Source organism: Parasteatoda tepidariorum, chromosome 4 (genome assembly GCF_043381705.1).
Source record: "Parasteatoda tepidariorum isolate YZ-2023 chromosome 4, CAS_Ptep_4.0, whole genome shotgun sequence".
NCBI lineage: Eukaryota > Metazoa > Arthropoda > Arachnida > Araneae > Theridiidae > Parasteatoda > Parasteatoda tepidariorum.
Genome location: NC_092207.1, coordinates 79,589,783 through 79,597,800, shown reverse-complemented (window position 1 = coordinate 79,597,800; position 8,018 = coordinate 79,589,783). Strand labels below are relative to the sequence as shown.

At 29.4% G+C, this 8,018-nt stretch overlaps 1 protein-coding gene and 1 long non-coding RNA gene across 4 annotated transcripts in view; one reads left to right on the top strand and one right to left on the bottom strand.

Moving 5' to 3' along the window:
- The window catches only part of LOC122269283 (uncharacterized), a 124,300-nt gene that overhangs the window by 8,366 nt on the left and 107,916 nt on the right, over window positions 1-8,018 (top strand). The gene's annotated exons all lie outside the window — the stretch shown is intronic.
- The window catches only part of LOC107437872 (calcium-activated potassium channel slowpoke-like), a 218,399-nt gene that overhangs the window by 172,500 nt on the left and 37,881 nt on the right, over window positions 1-8,018 (bottom strand). The window lies entirely within an intron of this gene.

The window sequence follows — 8,018 nt, the reverse complement described above, 5'->3', positions numbered from 1 at the left end:
ATATATATATATATATATAAACAAATCAAAAGCACGCCATTAAATGATTCTACTATCCTCTATTTATGCTAGTATTTCCATATTTGTAATCTGGAAAACATTTTAGGAAAATAATTTAGATAATTTTTAAAAGATGGTGGCAAGTGCAAGTATATTTAAATTGTCTACACGCTTTATATATTACATTTAAATTTTTTTTTCTGTATTTTTTTGAAATCTTATTTAATATTTTTTGCTTGATATGTTTGGTTTTGCATTTTCTGCTTGCTATATTTGATTTTCGTTTCAATGTTCCAGTGCTCCTCACACTATTGTATTGATATATTTTTCTTTGTCTATATTAATGCAATATTAGAAAGCACTCTTTTTTGCGGGCATAATTGTGGGAGCTGATGACGAGATTATACATTTTCCTTATTTTTTATTCCGGCTATATAATTTTTCTTAAATATTTAAATATTTCTCTTTTAAAAAAATTTATTTATTAATAATTTTTTTTCATTCTCTTTAAAAATAAAACATTTTTCCTAGTCTTTTTTGCACTTTTAATTTTTTGACGGTTTTTAAAATTTTTCAAGAAATGCATAAAGAATTATTTTGTAACTTTAGAGGTGTTTAGTTCATGCGATATTTCATGCTTATAGATAAGATTTATAGCTTTCAAGAGTTTAGAAGACCTGCAATAAATTACGAAAGAAAACTAGTATTTTTGACCACCCTATGCCCGTAAATCAAGCAAAAAACTAATTAATTACTTTAGTTGTTATTTTTAATAACTGCATAAGGTTTCGTAGACCTAGAGTAAATATTTATAGAAATATGGACATTTTTATAAAAAATAAATTTTTTTCACCTGACTTTTTTTTAGCTATAACATATTCAATGGAATTAAACAAAACTTTTGGAGAGATTTAAAATACATATGTGGACAGATCCTTTATTTTGTTTACTCTTTTTACTGTGGTATGTTAAAGGATAGAATTTGCTAATAGATCTTTTTTTAACAATTCTGAATTGTACATCGCAATATGTTTTCGCGAACAATACAGAGTTTTGATATTCGTGAAAATTAAGAAGGAAAGTAATTTCTTAAAAAAAATTTAAAATATGTAAAATTATCAGCATATCAGATCCGACAGACCAATCATTGCTTAAACCGTTCTTAAAACAGCCAATCGTAGGCCAAGTAACCTTAAAATTAAGGCTCCTTAATTTAGTTGCAGATGAAACGGTTTAGGCAAAGTAGTCAGAAATAAATAAAATAAAGATACCCACATTTTAAGCTTTCTAGATTATAAAACTTATTGATTCCTTAAGATTCTCAAAAGTTTCCTGGTTTTAATCGGAAAATTCTCTGCACAAATGGTGCAAAACTGTTTTTAAAATTCATTTTGTTTGAAAGTCAATCCAAGATTACGAGCATATTTTTATTAAAAATGCTCTCCAATTAGTGGATTTTTCCCCTTTTTCCTTCTATTAATTATTTTCTTTTCCAAACAAATACCAAATGTCTGAAAAATGTACTTGTAAAAATGTACTTTTCCAAACAAATACCTATACCTTTTCCAAATGATGTATTGATTACGTACTCACCTTTTTCAAACGAAGGTGTTTAATAATCAGTTCATAGGAACTAATAACATATATTTGAGCCCTTATTGAAAAAAGAAATCTAAGCTTAAATTGAAAATAAAATTTTTTTATCAACCACTATTTTCTTCCTTTATTCACTCCCTATACCAATAATCATTCTTATTATCAGTAGACATAATGACGCAAGCCTGTAACAATATGTTTTTAAAGTAAAAAACAAACTTCTTAAAAATAATATTGAACTAACTGAACGAAGACTTGAACAAGAAAGAGACTTGAAAACGAAAGGTCGTCATCGTTAATCTAACCTAATCGTTAATCTAACCTAACCTATCGTTAATCAAAGTTTAAAGATCTGAATAAAAACCATTTAGTTGTGCAATTCGTCGAAACATTTTAAGGGAAGAACACGCAAAAATGTTACTTTCTTATTTAATTTAATTATAGTTTTAACTAATATTTTCATGCAGAATATTTTTTACGGTATTTTTTCTTTGTTCCTTATTTTTATCTACCTATTTGTTTTATTAGTTTTTTAGAGATCAAAGATCTGTTATTTTATTATCACCTTCCAAACACTGCGTTTCAAATTTGATTAAAATACAAAGAAATTATTACTTATTTTTGAACAGCAAGACTTTTTTTTGTGAATTATCGCACTCAGTATTCAGTGATAATTCTTGTAAAGCGTCATTCTTTCTTTTATATATTAAAAAGTTAAATTTTGACAAATAATATCAGATACGAAATAATATAATTCTATGATTTTTTTTGTTTAATGCTTGCATACTTTTTATTCTGAGTTTATTGAATAAAGTTCAGGAATAGAGAAAGATTTAAATCTCCGTAGAGCAACGTGAATTATTGATTTGAAGGCTGCTTTGAAATATGAATTCTGACGTATATTAAGATAAAGAATTCTTTGAGCTTATTATTGGGTAACATGCATTGAAAGAATGAATTTCTGAATTTAATATGCCACTTTACATAAATTTTCCTAGCGTAGGAGGTAATAAATTAAAATGAATATTAACTTGCTTACAAATTGAGTTAGAATAAGAATTTGTCTTATGTTTGATGATATGAAAATATTTTAAATAATCAAAAAGCGTCAGTTTTTAAATCTAATTATCTTTTTTGTAATGTCAATCACTTAAAATAATATTTTCAAAATCCCCATACTTACATATCAAATTAGGTATTTATGTTAGTTGATATTTTAAATAAAATGAGTTTTAGTTAATTTTCAAGAAACTTAAATGTAAGCAAATTAAAAAAATCCTGAAGATGACGGCAAAATTATTTTTTAATTCAGAAGCACAGAAGACGTTTTGAATATGGAGATGAGATTTGTAAAACAACTGACAGAAAATAGTTTTAAAGACATAGGTAAAGTATACATATATACGAGTATATATATATTTTTTCTTGTTGAATAGGTCATCTAACTCAGATTTTGATAATTAAAAATTAAATATATGAATTTACTGTAAATTTGGAAGCAGAAAATAATAAATAAACGTTTCAAGTCCAAATTATTAATTTAGCAATATAAAATATTTGCTATGAAAACTTAAAATCAAATGAAATCAAACTGTTTTTTTTTTAAATTATTGAATGTATTATCATTATTCAGGTATATTTAATTCTTAATGCTTATTTGGAGCTTAATATGTAGTGTATATTTTATATGAAAAGCTTAAGGCAACAGTAAAAAGCTATAATTTTTCCAAATATAGCATTTTTTCTTAATCTATTCTTCAGAATAGTTTCTAGATTGGTAATTAGCATGTTTTTTACTCTTGTGGTAAATGTTACTTAAAATACAAAATCATTTTATTTTCTACATTGAAATCGTGCTATTTTCACCAAAAACGTTCATTAAACAAAACAAAATGAATTGTGGCTTATCATTGTATTGCCCCTAGTCTTTCATATTTAACTTACATTCAGTGTAAATTTATTACAATATCAGGCCAAAAGTATCCGGATATGCATTGGTGTTGATTCTGAGGTCTACGAGTCAATGTGATGAATTTTCCCTTTTATTTATCGATGATAACCTGCACATGAATAGGTAGATTTTCCTCTAATTTTCCATAGGTGGAGCCACAGATTTCCGGGCGTTCATCTAGAATACTGGCTGCAAGGAAGATTGATTTGACTTGTTACCAAATTTGCAGTATAATCGTTCAAAATGTGTTCTATGAGATCTAGTTCAAGGCTCTGAGAAGTTCTGTCTAGTTTTTGAACAACTATTTCAGTTAACAATGGATGCGCAAGTTTCAATGTGGGAATGGACCAGTTATTTTGCTGGAAGAGAAGTGGGTTTTATAGAAAAATTGCTGTTCGGTAGGAAGGGTGACATTTTCCCAGAATGTTTACATCTCAGAAATCATGTTTTCAATCACAGGAACTAAGGAACTCAGGCCAAACCAGGAAGAAAAGGAGAAAGAAACAAGCACCCACACACACGGCACCCATTGTGTTGGCTAGATCACTTCTTTGCATAGATTACCGGGTAGTTCTGTCCAGACTGTGTATTTATAAATTAAAAAACGCTTTAAAAATTTTGTACGCAAATAAACTTAACTCTATATAAATACTTTCAATTACATGCACTATTAGAAATTTCATTCTAACTTTCTGTAAAATGATCAGCAGCGGTCTATCCTTCTAATTAACAGTAAGGTTTACAGTAAAAAACATTTTTTATTTTAAAATTGTTTACAATTCTGAAACCGTTTTTGGTTTTAAAAATGTTGGCTGAAACTAATATGGTTAAAAAAACATAAAAATCTCCGTCAGTCTGTCATGAGACTGACGAATTAGCTCTCTCGGATAAAATATGTACCCAGCTGTAAGGAACTAAGTGACTTCATTTGGTGGATCTAGTTGGTGCGATAAAATTCTGGTTGTTTAACCGTATGAGATGAAGGAAGTTAATAAATGGTTTTTCGCACGGCTAACAGTTTATTTATGGTTATTTGGCCGTTTTGCTTTAATCAGTTAAAATAACAATTTAAAAAAGTGTTATTTAACCTTCTTTTTCCTAAAACATTTTTACAGTGTACTATAAACTCTAAATGCGAAGAAAAATCATATCAACTGCTATTTTAATTACCTATTATTTTAAATTTAGCACCATAATTTAAATCTAGCACACAAGTAAGACTCTGTGCAATGACCAAGAGAAGCCTTTTGGTGAGTCGAACATTCAGGAAAAAGTTTGTTGAATGAGCGATAAGAACTGTTGCCAAATGATACGTTCAAAAAAGAAGGAAAAAAAAGGAGATTCGTTTGGCCTTTTTCCAGGTGAGGGGTAAGTAACGCAACAAGAGGAAAATAGAGGTTAAAACAAAACGAAAAATAATAATAATAAAATAAAAATCTCAGATGAAAAGTCAATGGTCGCTCAGGGAAGAACGAATGCAACAGCTTAAGGCTGTTGCTATTTAAATATAATAAGCGCACCTTTGGGGAAAATAAAAACCTTTGGGCAACCCATCAAAATATCACTATGACAATTTATTTTCAGTTAAGTTTTTAAGAGCCACTTTTCTTTCTAAAAAAGGAGTTAATTATTAATTTGTGAGCAATTTGTGTAACAAAAGAAAGGAATGGTGGATTTTTTTCTGAGGTTCATAATTTAAGTTTGTAGTGCTTAAAATGAAAATAAAATATTTTTATGGATGGTGTGTGAGATCAAGGAATGTATTTTAGAATATTAAATGTCTGAATAGAGGTAAATGATTACGTTTTAATAATAAAAATATAGGGAACTTTTCAAAATTTTTTTTACATTTACTTACAAAATTCAACTAGATGTATATGATTTGTTATGCTATATTTGTTTCAAAACAGTGCATAAATATTTCCGAAATGAGTTTACTGCATTGCAAATTAAGAAAGCAACAAACTTGTATACTTGTATAAGTTGGTTGGTTGAAATTCAAATTACATGGTTACTAATTATACAGCGCAATGTAATGTAAGTTTAGATTTGATTGACCTCGATAGAAAAAATGAAAAAGAGAACTATATAATAAAACACAAGTTACCGTAGATGTAAAAAAAACTGCAACTCAAATCACTCTATAAGTAGGCAATGTTGTTACAAAGCGCTTAAATTATGCATGATTGCAAGGATGAAAAGGCATAAAGAAACAATTTCAAAGGTGAAAAAGGTCAAAAGTATGTATCAGCTTGCTGCAGATGGCTTGAAGAGCTGTAACGGCTCTGTAGTTAAGGCACTTAACTAACCTTGTTAAAAACAGGGTTTCGATCCCCACTAGCAGCTTGAAGCCAACCCAACTTCTGATTGATGGGTACCAGCTTGTATTTGAAATAAAGGTGACCTGCGCACAATGTTGACCACATTGACACAATCAGGTCATCGGTCACGAAATTATTGACCTTAAAATTCATGAACCCCTGGCCCACAACGGGCTGTTGTGAGAAAGTTTTTTTTTCATGGAGCACTTGAACTATTTCGAAAAATGTAAAAGAGTATGTTTTTCTGATGAGTACAAATTCGAGTTTTTCGGAAATGATTGCAGGAAGTAAGTTTGATGTCCAAATGGAATTAGAAATAATTTTATCTATAAATTCCTACTGACAAACAGGGTGGAAGCAATGTTATGGTTTTGGTTATCTTTCATACCTACAACTCAGAGCATTTGCGCAGATTATTGGTATTATGGATTGTTTATAGTATCGGTATATTTACTAAACAATCTTCTGGAATATGCAAACCGAGTGATGCTACAAAATAGGATATTTCAGTACTCAAAGACCCGAATCTCAATTCAAAACTTGTAAATGAATAGTTTACACATGAACAATATTGATGTTTTACAGTGGCCAAGACTATCTTCGGAACTTAATCCCCTCTATCCCTCTATGGAAAGAGGTAAAACGAAGCTCAGCACAATTCGAGTAAACTTATTATTCAAGGTGTTCACCGAGAACGGATTTAAATTGTTGATGTTAACATCAATAACCTTACTCAGTCTTTATTCTTATGTGTTGCTGTTCTTGCTACTAAGTATGAACAGTATTATATCATTCTTCAGTTGTTATATTAACGTTTCAATTTATTTAAGAAAAATAATTAAATTGAAATTTCAATTTAGACGTAAACTATGGCCCACAAAATTTTTTTTTAAATTTTTTTAAATTTTATTTTTAGTTCTTATAGTTTTTTTTAGTTTCTATAATTTCTTAGTTGTTTTGAGTTTTTATGTTTATAAATCTTTGTATACACAATAACTAAGAAATAATGTACACTTATTTGAATTTGGTTATAGTAACATTTAAATAGCCACACTGACCATCGTATTTTTGCATTTCTCAGTGATCATTCTGATTGTCTCTGAGATAGTTGCCTCGTGAGTCTTAAGATTTAAATTTCTAAATCTAGATATAATTTAGGTAACCTCTTTTTGAGCGTACTCAGAAAGATACTTTCCAACGCTATAAGTAAACAGTTGACTTGAAAAGTAAAGACTTGAACAAAAGATATTAAATTTTCTTAAAGATAATATTTTTACATGCGTTTTGCGGGCATAATAACGTAAATAAATTGCTTTTGATGAAAGAAATATCGAATAACTAAAGTTAAAACGGTTCGTACTTTGTACAGGTATGTAAAACAAGCTTCTTTTTAAAAAAGTACGCGGTCTAAAAATATAAATACTTTTGATGTAAGGAATATAAGAGTAGAGAAATTAGTCGTTAAAAACTGTTAAATGTGCCAGAACTTCTTACAATACGCATTAAAAGAATTTTTTTAAAGAGAGATCACAGATTTATTCCTAAGAGAAAACGGCGGTAGTATGGTAAAAATATGTAATACATAGCAAAATTGCATTTGCCTATTGAACTACATGGCAATTTATGCAAGAATATTTCACTGCGACAATCACTTGAGTATTTTTTTCCTGGTGATTCGGTATTTTTTCTAGTAAAGTATATTGAAAGGAATCAATTAGATTTTTCTTTAGGTCATTTAACCATACATGAATGGGGGCTCTTTTTGTAACCCTCCAAATCTCCATTACAATCAGGGAGGTGTCTCTCCACCTGTTTAAATGGCGAACAAGAGTATACATTTTTCAACGACCCCTACACATCGATTAGCATCGATTTCTTCTTCCATCTCCCCCCCCTCTCTCTCCCATCCTTTTGCTCCTCTTCCCAGAAAGAAGTGTTGCTTCTTTGTTGGTTGCCTTGCCTTGACTCAAGACCCTACTTTGTTTTGGATTTATCTCCAGGAATGTAGGGAGAGAAGGGGGTGCTTCCATCTCTTTTTAGTCCCAGGGGTACCTTTTTTTTGTCCCCCTTTAGTTTCGATTTCTTAAAATCTAAGTTAAATGTATCCCTAGCTCTGATTTTTCAACTAGAAAACTGGAGAAGTAGATTAT